The 21,999-nt window shown below is 39.3% G+C and overlaps 1 protein-coding gene across 2 annotated transcripts in view; it reads right to left on the reverse strand.

Annotated features, from left to right (window-relative positions):
• The window catches only part of hdac7a (histone deacetylase 7a), a 120,794-nt gene that overhangs the window by 78,670 nt on the left and 20,125 nt on the right, over positions 1-21,999 (reverse strand). Inside the window, exon 1 of one of the 2 annotated variants that reach the window (XM_041798939.1) lies at positions 1,883-2,110. The exons of the other annotated variant lie outside the window; for it this stretch is intronic. The gene's annotated coding sequence lies outside the window, so the exon portion shown is untranslated. Of the gene's footprint in view, positions 1-1,882; positions 2,111-21,999 lie in introns of those variants that run through there. 2 annotated transcript variants of the gene reach the window in all.

Raw genomic sequence — 21,999 nt, forward strand, 5'->3', positions numbered from 1 at the left:
TTAGTTTTTTCTTTTCAGCCCAGTAAGATGTTATGAGGTACAATTTCCCAAAATATGCTAAAGTTAAATCACTGTTTGCAAAATTAAGCCAAAAAAGTTCCAGAACACAAAAGGTACTCATTTAGTTTTGCAAGTAAATGCAATTAGTTAATTTTCTATGCCTGAGTAAAAGAAAGTTAGCTAAGTGAACAAGGGGGGCAATCTGTAGAATAAATATGAGGTATATGTAAATATCAATCAAACAACAGAAACAATGCCGAGCACAAAAGGCACCTTCAAAAGAAAAAAGTATGAAATGATTTAAAAAAGTTCATCTACTATCAGAAGAAATGAACACAAACAGAAACAGCAAGGCATTGTAATTTATAAAAACAAAGGGAAACAACTTTAAGAGGCAATTTGAAACACAGAACAAGCAAAATCTGCATAATAGACTCAACATGTCATTGATGTTGTCAGTCTAAATTCTTCTGTTTGTATAATAGCCAGTGGCGGGGCAGAGGAGGCGTGTCAATCCCTGCTAACATGGAAAGTTAAAAGTCATGGAGTTAAAGCTCATGGAGGCTCGTCTTAGCAGCAGACTGGATACCTGACGGGTGCGGCTGTTCTCAATGTGAGCTCCTCCTGTGGTGAAACCTCTCATGTCTAATATTTGACCCAGATCTGAGGAGAAAGACTACCACACGTGTGTGTGGTGGTGGTGCAGAAATAATGCGTGCAATGAAAGTAGTACAAATGCTTAAAAAGGTCCACGAGGCTGAGCTTGACCTAAACTCATTTCTGTGAATTTCTGTGGTAAACCTTTTACTTCTGAACTGACAGTAGGTAAACATCTGTTCGACAGCATAACTCCAAGTCAATAACTGGATATTATCTGCTGAATGACTGATAACAGGATCATGTAAACGCATGTGGCTGATAGATGTTTCCACTTCAAAGCAAATCTATAATCTTCCAGTATTTGTTTTAATGCAGATGCAGAGAAATTGCTTATTTCATCATATTCTGCAGTACTCGGTTACGGATTGTGCTCTGAATATCTTGTCTGTTGACTTTAAGTTTATTGTACACACTTCTATCTCGAGAAAAATGTTAAAATAACAAAAGGATGGGCAATCCGGGCCAAGAATTACATCAATATATTTAATTCAATGGGGGGAACAGATTTCCTGTAAAGACATAACAGAAGCAATGTCAGTTTTAAGATGGATCCACGTGCCTAAATATCACACAGCCAATTGTACAATGTCAACATAAGCCCTCAAGAAAATGTACATTTAATTAACAACATCTGGGATATAAAAAAAAGCACAACACTATTAAATGGAAATTTACCGTGAATGAAATAAGAATGACTCACAATTCCAAATTTAGCCTTATTATGTCAGGTAGATTAACTCATGCTCAATAAAGATGATACTATCGATGGTCCTGGTCGTAAACACCCTTTAAATTTAATCATGTCTTGAAAATTTCATGTATTTCCCAGCCCTATAACGTATCAAACGGTTTAATTTAAATATTGAGTGTTTTTTCCTCCAAAACACAAGTAAAGAGTGCAATTTTTCTTGTGTCGTGAATAAAAAACAAGAGTTAAAAGTGACTTTATAGTGGTTGCAGACCCGTTTGTATCACTAGAGTCCTTAAAACACAGTTTAAATCCAGAGGTGCTTCAGTTTGAGCGTCTTTTTTCTGACGGACTCAAACGTCCCACTCCCAGGCGCGTGAGCAATTAACACAGAGCAAACACCTGCGCAGAAAGCTAACGGCTAAATTATCCATCGTTAAAGCTAAAAAGCATCACTAAAAGTGACACAACTGTCCACTAAAGCACATTTAACCACCTGGTTTCTGTCCCCGCATCAGACCCTGTGTTCCCTACCTTGTAAAACAGACTCCGGTACCACTTTTCAGCCTCCCTGAGCGAATCTGAATCAAAACATCAGAAGATGATCCTGCTAAAATAAAGTCCTCAAGCATCCGAGAGACAGCGACAAAAGCTGCCGGGAGGTGATGTTTGAAAGCTCCGCTGGTGTTGTCAGCACAAAGTACAGAGGAGGAGAAAAAGAAAAAGCGACTTATCGGAGACCAAGTTGCAGAGAAGAAAAGTCCGGCCCCTCCACTGCTGCCCCCTCCCCTCTGCTCTCCTGCTGACAGAAATAGCATGCAAGGCGGGCCCCACCAAAAATAGCCTTGACTTCACGCGGACCTTCAGAACTATTGTTTTCCTGCTCTGACTGACTCCCATTGGGTGCTCACTACAGCCAATCCGCGCCTGTGCAACACTCTGCAATGAAGTTTGTGTCAATTAAAATAATGGTCCCTACACTGTGGCTCCATCTGCTGTCAAAGTCACCAAAACCAGCAGTGCTGCTGTGGCACCAAGCAGAGTGACGTGCGTTTAAGGCAAAGGACACCTCAGGAGATCCTTGAGAGCAGTGGTTCTCAACGTTGGGGTTGGGACCCCCTTGGGGGTCATGAGACACTGGGAGGGGGTCAGATGCCTTTAAGAAACTAAGAATATTTCTTGCACAGTTGAGCCCATTTTTGCTTCTTTTTACCCTTTCTCTACCACTTAACACCAAATTTGGCACATTTTACCTGTTTTCATCACTTTTTCTTGCCAGATTTTGCCTGTTTTAATACATTTTTGCTACATTACTCCCATTTCTGTCACTTTGTTATCAACTTATAAAGCTTTTTCTGCGCATTTTTTCCACTTTGAAGATATTTTTGTCACTTTTAAACCCTTTCCACCACTTTACCCACCTAATATCGCCTCTTTTGTCCCATTATAGTCACTCTTAACCCAGTTTCACCACATTTTATGCTAATTTTTGCCAGTTTGACCACATTTCATCATTTGTCATGCCAATTTCTGCCACTTTTAAGCCAATATTGACACCTTGTACGTTTTTAACCACTTTTTATGCCCATTTTTTCCACTCCAACCCACTTTTGCCTATTTTTCACTATTTTTTACCAATTTTATTGATTTTTTTCCAATTTGAATCGATTTCTGCTGCTTTTAAAATCCCATTTTACCACCTTTTCCTCCATTTCTTGTCATATTTTTTACCCATTTTATTTCTGATTTAAAAAAAAGGATATAAATTTTTAAGATGACTATATACTACGGCACAAAAATCCCACAATTTTAGCTTTGATAACAGAGACAGTGGCTTCATGGCCGGGCCCCAGAAAGCACTACCCTTTATCCCCCTTATGGACGGCCTTGTCTGCACATGACTATTCTTGTGCATGGCTGTGTTCAACCACCTTCAGGTACAGTGGGGGTCCTCTGTCTCTGGCACCTTTATTTTGGGGGTCGCAGGCTGAAAAGGTTGAGAATACCTGCTTTAGAGGTCCCTACAATAACTTAGAGTTGCATTTCATTCTGTGAAAGTGCAGGAAATGCATCAGTAATACTTAATGGTAAATGGAGATGGACTTCCTGCAGCATGAGTTTCAAAACTTCAATATTTGCAGGCATGCAAATAAGGTTTTTGCTCCAGTAGCTAGAGAGTTCCTGAGCACTCCTGAGCACTGCTGAGCAAGGCCACTGATAAAGGTGGGCTAAAGAGGGACTTTCTGGGCCCTGTCACATGGGGTGACCCATTAAAGTTAGAAAAACTTGGTCCATCCTAAATTCAAGCAAGATTTTAAAGACATATCTTTAGGCTTTTATGCCTTTATTGACAGAGAAGGACCATGGATGGAATCAGTAACAAGGATGAGAGCGTGGTGGAGAGACATGCAGAAAAAGAGACATGCAGGCTGGACTTGAACCTGTATTTTTTTTATACCTCAACCACCTCTTTTTAAACTGGTAAAAGGCAGTAGTATCCAAACTTATTCTACCACTTCAGCAGGTGAAGGAGCATTTTCAAGCCCCACCCCTCATCATATATCTCTCTATCTTCTATACTGCTTATCCTGTTAGGGGTCACAGGGGAGCAGGAGCCTATCCCAGCTGGCATTAGGCGAGAGGCGGGGACTGGTCTGGTTGCCAGTCAATTGCAGGGCTGACTTATAATAGAGACGGACAACCAGGCACTCTGACACTCTCACCTACAGCCAATTAAGAGTCACCAGTTAACCTAATGAGCATGTCTTTGGTGGTGTGAGGAAGCCGGAGTACCCAGGGAACCCATGCCTGCACAAGGAGAACATGCAAACTCCAGAACAGTGCTAACCCCTGCGCCACTGTGCAGCCTCCCCTCATCATATACACCAATGCAAAAACCAATATAAATATGCATCTCACTAGGATGTGACAAAAGGGGGGAGTCTGGCACTCTCCAATACCAATTGTTGTAGTACTGATGAAGCCAACTGCAAAATATGACCAGTCATATTTTCTTTCTTGTGACCTCTGGTGTAGATTCATGTATTCTTGTATAGCAGATGGATTGTCTAGATTCTATGTCTGTCAGGCAAATCCATCTTGCAAAGATCAAATCTGAAGCAACTGTGCCAGGACCGAGAATGGACTTGACCAATCAGCATCATTTGAGTAGCTAAGGGCGGGGTTTAGCTGTCCAGCAAGCTGATAGCAATGGCTGCAGCCTGTGTCGCGTTTAGCTCAGCTATAGAGTAAAAGCAGTCTTGTCAGAACTTTATTAAAACTGAAAGCTTCTCTAAATTTTTTCTCTTCTTCCAGCCAGCATTAGTTTTATACACCAACAAGTCCCACTGTTTATTAACTAAGGCAGAACTAATGGAGCTGTGCACGCCGAGTGCCTCATTTCGACTCCATCGTTAGCCTTATATTTCCATGGAAGTTGTCTCACTAAATTTGTAGTGCTCTTGCTGTGCAGAGTGGTGCATTTTGTTTTCATTTAGCCTTGCTGAGCCCCCCATTCATCACTTCTGCTCCTACTTTGGGAATCATTGGTATGGGGGGGGGGGTTTAAATAATGTTAAATTTATAGGTTGGCCAATGACTAAAAGTTATGGTAATGTGGCCTCTGTGCAGCCAAGCTAAAACCTTAATAAAGTTGGAATATTGAAAAAAAAAATGGAAAAGATACAACTGACCCCACCAATTACTTGTTGAAAAATTGTTTGCTGCACTGTTTTGGACGCTAATGAGCTTGGCATGGGCAAATGATAGAAAGTAGTTAGTACTGACATAGCCGATGCATGCACTTAGATTATTATATCATATCAGAAAGGAGGGTCCTTCAGTTGGGTCAGTGTGGGCCTAAGTAGTTTCAGAGGAAAGGCTTGCAGCAGAAGTACTTTTGAGCAAGCGCAGCACCTACAACTGCTAATGAACCTGCTTGTGTGCAGCAGCTTACTGGTATGACTTTATTGCATTATATGATTCTGCTTGTGCAGGTGCATGAATTTCAGAATACAGTATGTGTGAAGCATGCTTAGTAATAGCATGTAAAACCAAATATCTGCACGGAGGGATCAATAAAGAAGTTCTTCTCCTTAATAATCCACTACCAATGGGCAATCTTTTGTGGGTTTTTTTTTTGTTTGTTTGTTTTTTGTTTTTTGTTTTTTTGGGAAACTTTACAAACACCATTTATCACACAAAAGTGATGGTAATTAAATAGATTATTTGTTGGCTTCTACTTTTCTAGCATAACTTAGAACTTCCTTAATTTCATGGACATTCATTTTGCAACAGCTTTAAATTCTGTGGTAAAACTTAAATGTAAGATTTGGTAACTTTCATACCAGTGCTAAATTATTTTCAAAACTGTAAATACATGATGTTATTTTTGCATCATGTTATTCATGATTCTACTAAATCACCCCCTTGTATTTCTGCAGTCATGTCCAGGACTCCTGCACATTGTTTCCACGGCCTCGGTATCAGCAGAGTAAATCCTGTTAGCGGGGCTGTCCTGAGGAAATGTCTGGAATACTTTCTGCAGGTCAAATAACAATGTCACATATTGTTGAGCTGATTGTATAAATAGCTTTTCCAGGAACATGATATTACATTCAGTGAAAAGCCTGAATAATCTATGAGATTATACCTGTGACTAACATGATCATATGATGTGGGATTAGAGATTATATCAGATGTAAATCTATGATCATTCATGCCTGTTATCTCCCACCTGTACTTTACAAGTTTAAGCAGCTTGTGTAAATAGAAAAGTACAGTGATTTTCTTCACTGTTTGGTTTAATGATATCATTACAATATTGTGAAGTACAGACTGGAACAGAAACACTGAGCTGCTGGGTGAGAGGAAATGTTGACTGTGTGAACCAGAATACCTCTAACATGTTATTTATGTAAGGTAAACAATGCCTTTCATTGTGCAGACTTTTCCTATGGAAAACATTCCATTACAACTGGAAAACCAGATCTAATCAAGGTCGTTCCAGACCTGGAGTGTTTACCTGTTCCACCAGGACAAAATTCAGCAGCTTTCTGAAGCACAATCCCTGAAACAAACAGAATAGGATGCATGTCACTCCTATCCAAACACTGATTATTAGCAGTGATGCAAAAAATGAGAAAATAAAGGCAAATTAGTGAAAGTTTATTTTTCTTTTAGATACAATAAGGCAATATTTTCCTCACTGAAATTGCAACATCAATTTTTGAAAATAACCAAACGTGCTATACATTTTCTTTAATATATGTGCATTACCTCAAAAACAGTACGTTCTGAATTTTCAAATCCAGAGAAATCATTAGATTTTTAACTTTATCCTTTCCATGGAAATAACAGATGTTACTTCAAAGACTGCTACAAAACCAACAGCTACCAGAAACTGCAGTCCTGTTATTGGATTTTGTCCATGTTTATGCTGCTTTGATTGTTGCGGTCTTTTGCTTGTAGAAGAAGAAAACAACAAAATAGAATTGATTATGAATTATGTTTGACAGTTATGGACCTATCAATAGGACGGCAATATCGACTAGCTCACCTTTAAATAGAACTGAGGTATGCAAAATGCATACTTAAGTTCTCCAGTGGTAAAATAAGTAAGGATTCTTGTAAATAATGGTGCAAAGATGAGGAGCAAATGCTCTCCTGTTGGTAGGCGTCAGGGTGTCAAACTAGATGGCAATGCAAGAAAAAGTCTGACATGCTGGTCTTGTTAATCGCAGGGCATCTTGGACGCATCGTTAATTATGTCACACTGCAAGTGATTGCTTCCAGTGTGGCCTGGGGTTTAAGGATGAGCTGTGACATTGCAGTTGGGTTAAAATCTGGCTAAATTTGTATGGTCTGAGCCCCCCTTAAGGGGGATTCATCATGCCGAGAGCTATAACCGACTCCTTAGCTTCCCCAAACCAAGGTCAGCAAAACTTTAACATCACTTTCTCAAATAAATTGTTCCAATGTCTGCTATTTTTAGTGTTGTCAAATTCTATTCTTGTTGACAGCGTGGTCCATGCTGGTGAAAATTCCACTTACACAGGCTTGCAGAATATATAGTTGTGTTTCATTCTGCTTTATCTTTTGCTATTTTACAAAAAAATTACAGCTGACTCACACTGGAACAAATGGCGTTAAGATATGTTTTCTTTCTGCAATATGAAACTGTACAAAAAGTTCTTACAAAATGCAAAAAAAACAGCAAAAACATTTGAAACAATAGCTTAAATATAACCCTTTTAGACTTACAGCCTAAGGTTCACACTCTGAGAAAATACTGCAATGCTCAGTAATGCCTGTGAACAATCCCTGAAGAAAAATCAACATTTAATTTCGTTTTTGCCACATTTTTATGCACTATTTCTAAAATATGGCTCACAAAATTAGTGTTGATATCTACGTACATTCCAACATTTAGATGGGCATCTTTAGCCTAAATGAATCAGTGTGTGAATTTGTCTTGTTGGCACAGTGTCTTGGTACTTGATAAATAATAGTTAACAAAATATGTGCTAATGAGTCTCCTGTGTATGGACTAAGGGACATCTATCACATGGTAATATTTTCTAAGTATTGAGATAATTATATGAAAGATTAGTTTTGGATACATTTTGGTTGTAACTAAAGCTGTTTGCGCCACATTTCTCATGAATCCAAGATAAATCAAGCATTTCTATTACATTTTTTTTTTTTTTTTTTTTTGCACTCACTACAAATAACTAACTTAAAGTTTGACCTGACTGCAATGCATGAAAACAGCATAAAAATGTGCAATATTGACAGTCTTAGAGACAAAGCAATGCTTGTCTGTGTGGAATATATTCTTATTTATTTTGATAAAATCCAACTAAGCTATGTGTTTATTGCAAAAGCTCTTATTTTGCAAGAACTATAAAATTGTGATTTATTGTGCAGCCCTGTTAAACTCTAACTCTCTATACAGTTTATATCAAACTGCACTTCATTCCTGCCCATAAAAAGACAAAATCCATTTACACTCCAGCAGCTGAATGACTGAAATTCTTTCTATAAAAGAAGTTTGAGGTAATATAGCTGAGGAAATATTGCCAACAGTTACCATTCAATCTAATATGTGTGGAATGTAAAGCATCCTGCACCACCTTCATGTGCTCACATCTTTCATTCTGATATTACTTCACCATAGAGTTCGTAAAAATAGTAGCCTTGTGTTGCATTCCATTACTCCCTAGATAACATTTTCCATCATCATTTACTTGACTCCTATTTTACAAGGATTAAAATACAGATTGCACGTTTTCTGACAGTGCAGGTGCAAATCTTAGCATGCTGTTATGAGACCCTCTTGTGCTGGAACCCATGCAGGGAGGAAGCAGGGCATCCTGTCTGTGCACGCCTTGGTATTCTTCTACAGTACACAGTGTTACCCTGGACTCTTCATGACGCAAGACCACAAATTCGTCAGTTTTTCTAGTCCTGAGTCTTCCCAGAATCAAGAGGCTGCTAGCAGTCAGTAGTCACATGATGTGACGTACACATCCTCAAAACGTCACATCATGTATACTGAAGTGTGGTCAGCATGACGGAAAGTTCCCAGCCCTTTTAGTCATACACTTCTTTACATTCTAATCAGACAAACAATCTTTAACTTCTTCCTGAATGACAATTCGTATAACTCAGTGAAAAGTCCCTTTAATAATTCTATTTTAAGACACATTACAGAAACACTCTCTATGTATGGGAAAACTCTAAAGGTACACAGAAACAATAGTTAGCAGGTATCAAACGAGTGTCTAACTTTCAATAAACTACAGAACAAATAAATTACAAACGGCTTGTAGTTCTATGGCAAGTATCCCAGTTTGATCTAGTTCTGATTATTCGTTATATAAATTTAAAGCACAATGTACAATCAGTGCTATGAAATGCATTTTGCCCAGCTGCTTTCTTATATCTTGAATCCAAAGCATGACAGAGAGGTTTATAATGTGCCATCAGATGGTGCCATCTTGCATCTGTGTTCTAGGTCATTGGTTTCCAACCTGGGGTCTGGGATCCCCTTGGGGGGCATCAAAGATCTCCCAGGGTACCACAAGGCCTTGTCTGCTCTGAGGATGCTAAAATTAGATTAGCAAATTTTGACTTAAACAATGCTAAAACGGTTATTAAGTACTCTATACAAAGGTCTTTTGGAAAGAAAACTTGTTCTTGTCACGCCAAAGAAAGGTTGTCACAAAGGAGTCCAGCTGAGTCCAGGCCTCACAGGGGTACAGTAAGACCTGGAGGATCAAGAACCAAGATTTTGACTTTCATCCACATGCTCAGATACTGGGAGCACCACACCACCATACCCGGTGAACACATCGCCCCATTTGCAAGGTCAAACTCAGGTTACGTCTTACTGTCAAGCTCAGGTTATGTCTTGCTGTCAAGCTCAGGTTTCATCTTACTGTCGAGCTCAGGTTACATTTTACTGTCAAGCTCAGGTTACATCTTGCTGTCGAGCTCAGATTACATCTTGCTGTCGAGCACAGGTTAGGTGTTACTATCAAGTTCAGGTTACGTCTTACTGTCAAGCTCAGGTTACGTTTTACTGTTGAATTCAGGTTACATCTTACTGTTGAGCACAGGTTAGGTGTTACTGTCAAGTTCAGGTTACATCTTACTGTCGGGCTCAAGTTACATCAAGGCCAAGTCTGTGGTTTATCTCAGCGGATCGATGGATTACACCGCCAAGATAGGTGATCTTCTCCACAACTTCCATACTCTCACCTTTCACAGAGAGTGACCATAGGTGAGGGTTGGAATGCAGATCAACTGGTACATTGAGAGCCTTTCAACCCAGCTTCTTCTTTGCCACAATTGCCCGCTACAATGGATTGGTGCAGCATTGGCAGTATTTCAGAATTTTGTTTTATTTAGCAGTAAAAGCTGACTGGACTAGAACCAAGAAGCAAATGTTATCTGGCTGGCGCTGATACTGATGACAATTCTAGCTTTGACTTGTAAGGTGGGATCACTTACAGGGTAAGCATACCAGTATAAGTCTATGTATATGACATTTTTAATATTTTATTGCTTTTGTACCTCATAAAATGCAGTCAGGCATATTTACTGCAATTAAATAGCAGTTATTTACTCAATCGTTACCATGTAACTATGAAAATTTCTTTGTACCTTATTCTAAAGTGTGTCTATTCATTTTGGTAATCAAAACCCTGATCTCACCCTTCCTTACATTTCTGAAATAAACTCGATCTGCATGTTTAAGTTTGTAATTTTTTGCAGAGAGTGACCTTCATTATGGGTTTCAGTTGCACCTCTCTGTGTTTTCCCCACTTTCAACCGTCCTGTTTTTTCACACAGCCCTACAGTTATGTGTTTTATCCTTTTTTCCGATCTCGGCTTCAGCTAGGTCAACAACTGATGTTATAGACCAATAGTGAAACCAAGAAGCGTGAGTCTGTCTGCTGCTGGGGGTGCTCCATCGTCCGCTCGCTCACCCTCGGATGCCTCTGTAAACGGGGGGAACCCAGCGCTGTTCCCAGAAACTCTCAGTGTGTGGGCGTACGGAGCTGCAGCGCTGTGTGTGTGAGATTTCAGCCTTTGACATAGTGTGTGTGCTAACATACATACAAGTGTGTGTATGTGGTTGGTCCATTCAATTACACAATCTACCATGTAGTCTGAATCACATCCGGTTTCATGCTGAAAATAACAAAACCACAGGGTGACAGAAAAGCAGCGCAGCAGGCAACCGCCCACAGGAAGAGAGGAATACACACAAACGACACTTATACACAAATATGCACACAATCACACAGTCCAGGCCTGGTCAGTGCAATTTTTTCCTTCACAAACATCTTTTCATCAAAATAAAGAAGCTTCTCCAACAGAGCTGTCCAATATTTGCTTTCGATTACTCTTACTAAAAATTAATATCCTGCTTTTTGAAATATTGCAATCACTTTTACATGATGTTTAGAGCTGTCTGAAATGGGAATCTATTGACTATACATGTTCTATTCATGAGAATTAAATATATACCAAACCAGTGGAACATAGATTATGTTTTTACTGCAAGCACAATGCAACCGAGATGGTAATTTGAGTTTTGTTTTCACTTTGACTACATGATGATTTTTTTTGGCTTTTATGATGGAAAAATGTCAGCTTATGCAACTATAATCTTGTCCTATCCAGCAATGCTACAAGTTTGGTCCTGAAAAATGATCATTTACTGGTATAATGACTTATTCCTGGAGGGAAAACGAATTGGGTTTGGCTAACTTATATTGAGTTAATATCAGGGTTAAGTTCACTTTTCTTTATTAAAATAAGAGCAAAGGAACTACATTAAAAACCTCCCATATTGGAAAAACATTTTTCACTTCTCCCAAATGAGCTTGGCATTAGTTTTATCCACTGACAAGCTTCACTTTTCATTAACTATGTCAGCGTCTTACTATCAAGCTCAGGTCAGGTGTTACTGTCAAGCTCAGGTTACATCTTACTGTTGAGCTCAGGTTACATTTTACTGTTGACCTCAGGGTACCTCTTACTGATGAGCTACGGTTAAATCTTACTGTTGAGTTCAGGTTACATTTTACTGTTGAGCTCAGGTTACATCTTACTGATGAGCTCAGGTTACGTCTTGCTGTTGAGTTCAGGTTACATCTTACTGTCAAGCTCAGGTTTTGTCATACTGTCAAGCTCAGGTTACATCTTACTGTCAAGCTCAGGTTAGGTCCTACTGTCGAGCTCAGGGTACGTCTTGCTGTTGAGCTCAGGTTACCTCTTGCTGTCAATCTCAGGTTACATCTTGTTGTCAAGCTCAGGTTACATTTTGCTGTCAAGCTCAGGTTACATTTTGCTGTCAAGCTCAGGTTACATTTTACTGTCAAGCTCAGGTTAAGTATTACTGTCAGCCTCAGGTTACATTTGATTGTCGAGCTCAGGTTACATATGACTGTCGAGCTCAGGTTACTACTGGAGCTGCACATGCCTACTACCTCATTTTGTCTGTGTCTGTGTAGTTATAAATATGAAATATTCCCATGCAATGGTTATATAAAATAGCCCATCTGGTGTGTCAGGTGAGCTGGTGGGTTTCCCACAATGCATTTTATGAGGCAGCTTTTAGCCTTTATTTTTGATAGGACTGCTGAAGAAAGAGGGGAAATATGGAGAGAGGGGTGGTAAAAGTCCTGTACCAAACATGACATTACACTGGGATTCATACCTGCAACCAGTGTGTTTGTTGAGGACTGCTGCCTCTGCATATGAGTGTCTGCTCCACCAAGTAGTCTAATCCAGTCTTAAAACTACATAAGGGACCAACTCTTCAGTAACATAACCTTTATTTGTTTTAGTTACTTTTGGCTAGAAAGCACAAGTTTTGCTTCTTTAGTGAACATTTTTGTAGAAAATTGAAAATATTTTATAATGAAATTAAATGAAATAACCCCCCTTGAGCATAAAGTCTTCACTTTTTAAATATGTGAGGGGTTTGACCTTTTAAGGCATGACTTGAAATTAAAGTGAATCTATCCTCACTTTTGAATGCTATTAAAAAAGGAAATCCCTGCTCGTTCACTGCTGCTACAACAAATGTCTTGTCAGCATAGATTATTGAAGCTAAAGCATATTTTTCATCCAAAACCTTTGGAATCAAAACCTGTCCATACAAAAGTAATCACATGTCAAACCTTTGAGTCAATTACCCTGAAATGAAACAGCTATAAACAGTAAGTGTGACGGGTGTAGCTCTTTGTTTGTACTTTATGGGGCAGGATGTGGTCAGCTGTGTGCTACATCTCCACATAGCTGCCGCCCACCTGCAGAGATCTGCTCCTGCCACAACACAACATTTAACACATGAAGAGCTGGCTCAAACAAAACAAAAATGTCTGAAAAACGACCCTGAAATCTATGGAGGGTATACAAGCAATCAGAAGATGCCTAAAGTAGGAGAAAAGGGCCTGTTTCAGGTGGTCAGTGTCAAGTAAAAGGTTTTAGAATCAACACACGTCCACATGAACATGCAGCAAACTTTGACATGAATGTTGGATCAGTTTATTTTAACGGTAAATAGACTTGAGCTTGTATAGCACATTTCTCCTCAAAGTGCTTTTTTTTCACACCACAGGTCACATTACTTTATTCACACCCATTTATGAATGGTAAAGACTGCTGTGTAGCAGCCATCAGTGTGGACTAATCCTATTGAGGATAAATGACTGCAAGAGCCGGGGCTTGAATCCCTGATGATCTAGTTGAAAGACATCCCACTCTCTCTACTGAGCCACACTCTCATCTGAAGTAAAAAAGGGATTTTCTAGTAAAGAAGTCCCTTCAACCTTTCAAAATAATCTATAAGGCCAACAGATGTATGAAAAACATGCATGAAGCAGTCCTGAAGATCTCATTTCTGGTTGCTTTTGCAGACTCAATGACTAGCCAGCTAACAAAGCAATAACATAAAGCAATCAATGTTTGGGGGCTGCATGGTGCTGCAGACGTTACTGCCGTTGTCTCATAGCAAGACGGTTCCTGGTTTGCTTCCCGGCCAAGGTCTTTCTGTGTGGAGTTTGCATGTTCTCCCTGGTGCTCACGTAGGTTCTCTCCGGGTACTCCAGCTTCCTCCCAGTACCAAAGACATGCTCATTAGGTTAACTGATCACTCTAAAATGCCCATAGGTGTGAGTGTTGGCTTGCCTGGTTGTCTGTCTCTTTAAGTCAGCCCTGTGATTGACTGGCAATCCAGGATGTACCCTGCCTCTCGTCCAGTGACAGCTGGGATAGGCTCCAGCCCCCCTGCAACCCTAAATGGGATAAGCGGTATAGAGTGGATGGATAGATGTCTGTAGATATTGATCTTGTCTATATTTGTTTAGCCATTTTAAAGATTTACTGTGACAATACGTTGGAGGAAACTGCATAATGCTTCTGCTGACACTAGCTGGCATACCATTCAATGCTGGTGATTTTACAGACAAAGTCAGTGACCCCAAAGAGAAATGCAGTCACTTTGATCAGAAGCCCATAGGCTCAGTCACATTCAAATCAACTACTTAAGCAAATGAGTGTGACTTTATGGTCTGGGGTGGTGGATACAGAGTATATTAACTACTTGGGTGGCCAAACTGTGGTGATGACTGAGTGGGCATGATGTTGGTGTGTACACTCACACAACAAAAGAAGAGGCATTTATACACTCTCTCTGTCTCTAACCATATCTACTTGAAGTTTACTGACCAATCTAAAAGATGAAATACTCCTGTGTGCGTTTGCTAAGTATATGATATTGTGTCAGGATGCAAATCTTTATAGCTTTGTTCTTTAAGGATTCAAAAGGAAGATGTAAGTTTAGTCACAATTCAAAGTACTAACAAAAGGAAATGTAAATTAAAAGAATATTAGCAGCCCGCTGCACAACAAGGTGGAAATTTGACTTCAGTAAGTCTCAGAAGCTCTTTAACAAGTTCTTTTTTTAGTCTCCATAGAGAATACCAACAACCCAAAAAGATGATAAAAATATACATTATGCCTACTACCGCACATACCACAACACTACTGATAATACTAGCCAGACCACGAGACCACACACCTGACATCTGTAGTCATGATCTAACAGAAACTTTTAGATGCAAATCTTAAACGTGATTTCATGGAGAAAAAAAAAAAAAAATTAAAGCTTTTACGTGAAGCCACACACTCATGGTGCTGCACCCTGGTGGGCAAGAAAAGATTCCTGCTGCTGCATAGTAGTTGATGTCTCGGTTGCTACCTTCATGCTTTATTTTTAACTCAGTTAATTTGAATGACAAAAGTTATTAGTCAACTGGATGAGCTAAGCGATGAGAAGACAAGCCCAGGTGGTACATTTACAGATCTAACCAAGGAAAGATGATCCAGAGAGAGAAAAGGAGACAAAAATGGGTGAAAAGAGTCAGAAAGAATTTGCAAAATTGGTCAAAAAGCAGAAAAATTGGGTTAAAGTGGAAGAAGTGGCAAAAGTTAGGAAAATGTGGTGAAAGTGATCCAAAGAGTGGCAAAAATGGAAAAATGCAGCAAAAATTGGTTAAAAATGATACAACTTAACGAAGCAGCAAAAATGGGCCAATAACAGCACAGAAGTGGCAAAATTTGGTTAAATGTGGCTTAATTGGTGAAATAGTTGAACAGTAGCCAAAGGAAGTAGCTAACATGGGCTAAAAGTAGCAAAAATTGGTTAAACTGGGAAAATGAAGTAGCAAATTTGGGCAAAAAGGGGCAAAGAAGTGGAAAAGTTGGTAAAATATGGTGAAAAACATTCAAATAGTGGCAAAAATGGGCAAAATGCAGCAAAAATTGGTTAAGATGATAAAACAAGGATGTGGCAAAAGTAGTTTAATATGGCTAAAGATTCTGAAAAGTGGCAAAAGTGGTTGAAGCAGCCAAATGAAGTAGCTGAAGTGGGTTAAAAGCAGCAAATATTGGTTAAAAATTTGTAGAAATGGAAAACAAGGGCAAAAAGGGCTAAAGGCAGCAAAAATTGGTTAAATTGGGAAATGAAGTGGCAAATTTGGGCAAAAATGGGCAAAGAAGAGGAAAAGTTGTAAAATGAGGTAAAAATTTTCAAAAAGTGGCAAAAATTGGCATAATGCAGAAAAAATAGGTAAAAACTTATAAAACAAAGTAGCAAAAATGGGCCAGAATCGGCAAAAAACTTGACAAAAGTTGGAAAATGTGGCTAGAGGTTCCAAAAATTGTCAAAAAAGTTGAAAGGTAGACAAAGGAAGCAGCCAAAATAGGTTAAAAGAAGCAAAAAATGTTTAAAAATTGGCAAAATTGGAAAACAAGGGCAAAAAGTAGCTAGTATTGGCTAAAAGGCAGCAAAAGTTGGTTAAACTGGGAAAATGAAGTGGCAAATTTGGGCAAAAATGGGCAAAGAAGAGGAAATGTTGGTAAAATGTGGTGAAAATTTTTAAAAAGTGGCAAAAATTGGCATAATGCAGAAAAAATAGGTGAAAACTTGTAAAACAAAGTAGCCAAAATGGGCCAGAATCGGCAAAAAACTTGACAAAAGTTGGAAAATGTGGCTAGAGGTTCCAAAAATTGTCAAAAAATAGTTGAAAAGCAGACAAAAGAAGCAGCTAAAATACGTTAAACGAAGCAAAAAAATTTAAAAAATTGGCATAAGTGGAAACAAGGGAAAAAAATAGCTAAATGGGTAAAAAGCAGCAAAAAATAGTTTAAAGTAGCTAAAAGAAGCAAAAATGGGGGAGAAAAAGTCGAAATGGGTTAAAAAATGCATGAATTTCAACATCTGAACCCAATTACTGGTTCACACACCTTTCAGCTCCAAAATAAGGAAACTGTTAGCCAGGACGCTAACACCAATGCTACTGATCAAACACACATGCACTAATATCATCAATAAATCATAATTGGGGAGGGCCTGTTCACTGGTTTTTAGGGGCCCAGACACGTCTGTGGGCGGGCCAGAGCAGAGGCAAATAAAAACAAATGACCATTAAGATCATCAGTGTAGGTTCTCATTTATTCAGCTCATTGTTATCAAAATCTTCGCTAGCGGGGGTAACTGAACTTGATTTAGGTTCTTGAAGATGACTCGCCTCTCCTGTAGTCAGAACTGAAGAGACCTTGTGGAGGAGAGGTGAAACGTCTTCAAAGAACCTCAGATTAGTCCGGTTGACCCCTTTGATGAACAGTAAGACTATCAAGAACCGTTCCAAAAAATCTTAAAGCCAGCTTGAACCTTAGCAGGAAGCACTAACTCAAGCTGCTGCATTCTGCACTTTCTGCAGACCCCAAAGCTCTTCTTTAACAATACTGACAGAAGGGCATCACAATAATCCACTCAAGATTAAACAAAAGCACCAATCAGGATCCCTAAATGACAAAGCTGATATAATCTTGGCCAGGAGTCTGATGCGAAAAAGGCTACTTTAGCCTCCAAACATGTTTGATGATTCCAGGTCAGGAAATCTCTGTAGGAAAATAACTTTATAGACACCACACACTCAGAGATTATTTGGACAAATGACTGATGTGCCCCGCCTTTAGATCAGACCATACCCACTGATTGTTGGGACTGGGGCTGAAAACTGGGCCTGAAATCCTTAAGTGTGTATCCAGCCTTACAGTGATAATTCATGGTTATAACTTTTGGGAACTTTCGATTTATTCTTCAGATTCTAACTTTTAAATAAGCTCTTACAAACCACATAAACTGACCTAACCATGACACAAAGAAGACACATTCATTCCTGATATGAACTCCAGACCAGAGATAAGATTTCCAACCATAACTCCTTGTTTTGATTCCTTCAAAATGTCTCTATTTCAGCACACAACAAATCAAACTTTAGCAGATGGCTTTGGGCTTTAATTTACAGTCTGTGCCTGTTGCTTCAATTCTCCGCAGTGACGCATTTCACTGAGTGTAACATAATGAAATCATCAAATGGGAATCAGAAGACAATTGGAGTCAGATGAAATTTACAGTCAAATTGAGCTGAAAACAGATCATTTCAGTTAATTTAGGATGCTCTACAATTAAGACGACAGCTCAGCTTTATGAGCGTGCTGCTTTGTGTCGCTCGGACTGATTTTTGTGAACTTTTGTGTGCGATACATTACGTCCCATGTGCTGACAGTGTGTCGTTGTTAAAAAACACAGCACAAGCGCTTGTATAAACACAAACGGGCCTGTTTTACGTAACAGAGGAGGGTATGACCCTTATTTCCACTAATTATGAAACACAGTGGTCTCAGTAAGCTGTTGTAACACAGTTTAAGAACAAGAACACAGACGCTATCTGGAAAATGGAATTAGCGGGGATGGAGGCTTTAGAGGGAAGAAATAAGAGAGTGCAAGATTGAGGAAAGGGATCAGGGAGATAAAATGACTGAGAGGGAAAGTCAGAGAGATGCAGTGTTAAATTTGGCAGCTTTTTTGTATTTATCTGAAAAACTTTTGATTAAAATTACTTTTAGTTTAAGTCACATATTAGTCCTTTTAAACCTTTTTTTTTTTAAATTGATGGAAACTCAACTATTTTCATCCAGTTTTACTTTATAGCATGACAATGGCTGTAGGAAGATTAAGATTTTCAAGAGGATCTGGCTGCAGGACTCTATGGCCTGCAGTTTTAGGCTGCAGACCTCTAAAATAGGGCTGCCTCGACCATAGGGCAGGAAGTGGCGTGCATGACCCAAGCTGGAATCAGAGTGACGTACTGTCAGAAGTAAGAGGCTATTTTTCACAACAGCAGAATTTTATGAATAAAAATCTAAAATTACCTGAGGGAGATACATTTAATACACCACAAACTAAAGAAAACCCAAAGAGGGTTAGGGTTAGGCACCATTATCCAAAAGGTTAGGATTAGGACAAGGGGGCAAGAATAGTTTGTCACATCCCTTCCCATTGTTGAGGTGGCCCCGCTGTAGAGGTCTTCAAACGATAAGCCAAAAACATCCCACCATAGAGGTCTGCAGACAGATACCTCAAAATTTTTAATTGAATTAATCTCAGACTTGCTGTTGTTTAATAAATCAATAATTGCACCCTTTTTCATTTCATTTCACAATTTTGCATTTGAGTTGTTTTTGAGATATTCTAGATTTTTCCACTGTCAAACTAAGAGTATTAGTCTTGCAGTTTTGGTCTAGATCTAACCTTGCAAAGCAGATGAATACGCCCGTTTCCGTGTTTCTCACTGGTGAATCCATCTGGCAAAGCTCCTGTCTGAACCATTTATGCCCGGTTAGAAAGCGACAGGACCAATCAGCGTTGAGAGGCAGTACTTTCACACCAGCCTGTCCTGCTCTGTCTCCTCCTCATGATGCAGCTGTAAATTCACCAGTGTAAGACCGTCTACTATAGGGACTGCAGAGTCTTTGACACTTGTGCTGCATCTTGATTGACTTTTTTTTTTTTAATTTGATGTTTATTTACAGTTCCAATCGATTGTTTTAGTAAGGTTTGTTTTCTCCGAATACTTTCACTTTCAAGAGGGAGCTGAGTGGGGATGGGAGAGGGGGTAAAGGACCTTTAGGAGACGTGATCGGACCAGTCAACAGTCAATATAAAGGGTCAGCGCAGCTGTAGAGCCGGTTCATAGCAGATATAAATAAATGAATAAATCATGCTGGCCCAAAAGTGAGCCCCAAATATTTGTGAGAACTCTGAATAATCAGTTCAGTTATTATTACAGGTGATAGTCATGTATTTCTCCATAACAACTGCATAGAGGTGATGTCTTTGTATGCTAACTGAAATTTTCAATTGAACAGCCCCTGATCAGCACCACAGAGCAGCACATTTATCCTGGTTCAAAACAGCCAATTTAGCCTGGTTGATTGGACTTCTAAACATCAAAAATCCATCCATAAAGTAGCTTACTATGTGGAGATTATGAATGCTGCAGAGAAAACAAGATGCATAGCCCCAATTCATGACTGAAGTCAACTCAAGAGACCTCACAAAGAGGGCAAGTCTGGACTGTTCTTTTTGATGTGCTATTAAGACCAAATCCTTATCACCATGAGCTCAGCACTAGCAATATTCTAGCAGGAAGACCTTCAATTTAACAGGCAGGAACCTTAAGCAGAACCAGTGCAGAGCAACAAAATCTGTGCAGCCTGTCTTGGTAGAAATGATCATATTTTCTTTGCCTTTCGTGCAACTTGCTAAACTATTTCAGATTAAAATACAGACACTTGCAGGAAAAGTTGGGACCAGTAGAAATGTAACTTTTCATTTAACAAAAGCTCTATAAAACACAAAATGCAAATCGGCTTGCTTTGTAGTATTAATACTGAAAAGAAGAAGAGAGAAAGGAAAGAGGAAGAGAGATAGGATGGGAGAAACAGAGAGAGAGAGAGAGAGGCACTGCAATAATGTTTGGCCTTGGTCTGCCAGCAGGGTCCTTCCCCTTAAGAAGCCAGCAGGAATGTGAGGAATGCTGCATGAGAAGAAAAAAGGAAGGAGAGGGGGAGAAACAGAAGGATGATGTGAGGAAAGAAAAGTCAAGAGCGAGGAGGAGGAGGGAGGAAAGCAGATGAAGATAGAGAGAGGGGACAGGAAGATGAAGAAACATAAGGGGGGGGGGGGATTGAGGAAAAGACGTATTATCTTTAGCTAGCTGAGTAAACACAAGAACAAAGAAGATAAAAATAAAACAGCAGCAAAATATTTGGCAGGAAAAACCTGAGCTCTATTTGTGTTTTTATTTGTAAGCATGCAGGAGTTAATGTAAGCACGCGGCCATATGTTTATGTGTGTTTACACTCGTCTTCATGTGTATCAGGGTGTGGTCAGCTGCAGACTCAAGTTTTCTAAATGCAGCTGCGTCTCCTCAGAGTTTCTCTTTGCCAGTAATCTCAGCAGCAGACTCCTCACACCTGTGATATCCTACAGCAAATATTCTCTCTGTTTCAGTAAAGTCTGATTCAGTTTTGTGGCAGTCAGAATGTTCCTATGAGATAGACATGAGCACTACACGCTCTAATCATGTGTGACCCTCCTGCTTCATGGAGGATCAAGATGAGGTTATTTAAAGCCCAGAAAACACAAAAATGCTGCTTTAGATCTACATTTTGCAGACACTTTGCTAAAGGTTGACATACTTGTAGTGGAGCTATTTAAAGCCAGAACCGTAGTAAATAAGATGAGGATGTGAAACAGGGTCAATGACTTTGCTTGCTATCTTTTTTGACTACTTTGGTTGTCTAACTACAGCTTACAGTATACTGTGATGAAATCCCACTGGGATTCTAACATGTGCACTCCCTGCTGGGACTGGGATTAGGTGGTATCTGGTTTTTAATACCATTAAACCTTCCCTGAAATGTCCCCAAAGTACACGGTATTACTGCCACATGATTGAAAAATCACATTACACAAGAAGCAGGTCAGACCAAGCACTTTGTGGGATGCAGACTGCATGTCAGGGGTGTAGCTAGGGATTTTGGGCTCCAAGAGGAATATTACACATGGGTCCCCTTAACCAGCTTGCTAAGCAACAAATGTTGCATGATATTTAAAAATATCTATGCAATTAAATGTATATTTGAACCATAATATCCCCATTTAAGAGCAATTTTTTTAATGGTCAAATTAAATTAGCATGATTTTGCAGCAATGGACTACACCATTTGGACATCTTTAAGAGAGGCAGGGGCCCCCAGTATTTTATTTTATTCTATTTGAAACAAATTTATGTCTGTTGGCTGATTTATTTTGTTGCTTTTGATTCAATAATGACACTAATTACCAAGAGAAAAATAAAAAACATACTTTTCATTGCAGCCTTCTCAAGGGCCCCTCCCTACTTGTGGGCCCAGGTAATCAGTACCCCCCCGGGCTACGACCATGCATGCCGTACACTACTCATGACCTTTAAGAAAATGCTTCTTTACTGCAATGAAGGCACTTAGCATTTAAGTTACTACAAAGTAACTATCTCAAACTCGTGCCGAAGCAGACTAGCAAAAAGTCAGTGCTGTTCTCTGCTGTTTATTCATTAAAGAAATAGGGCTGTAGTCAACCAAAGAAAATCTTGGTCGACTGAAATTACACCCACACACTGACTAATTGATTGGTTGTGCATGTTAAAAGAAAGAATAAAAACAGCTCAATCCGTAAC

The sequence above is a fragment of the Cheilinus undulatus genome, linkage group 11 (assembly GCF_018320785.1).
Source record: "Cheilinus undulatus linkage group 11, ASM1832078v1, whole genome shotgun sequence".
NCBI classification, from domain to species: Eukaryota; Metazoa; Chordata; class Actinopteri; order Labriformes; family Labridae; genus Cheilinus; species Cheilinus undulatus.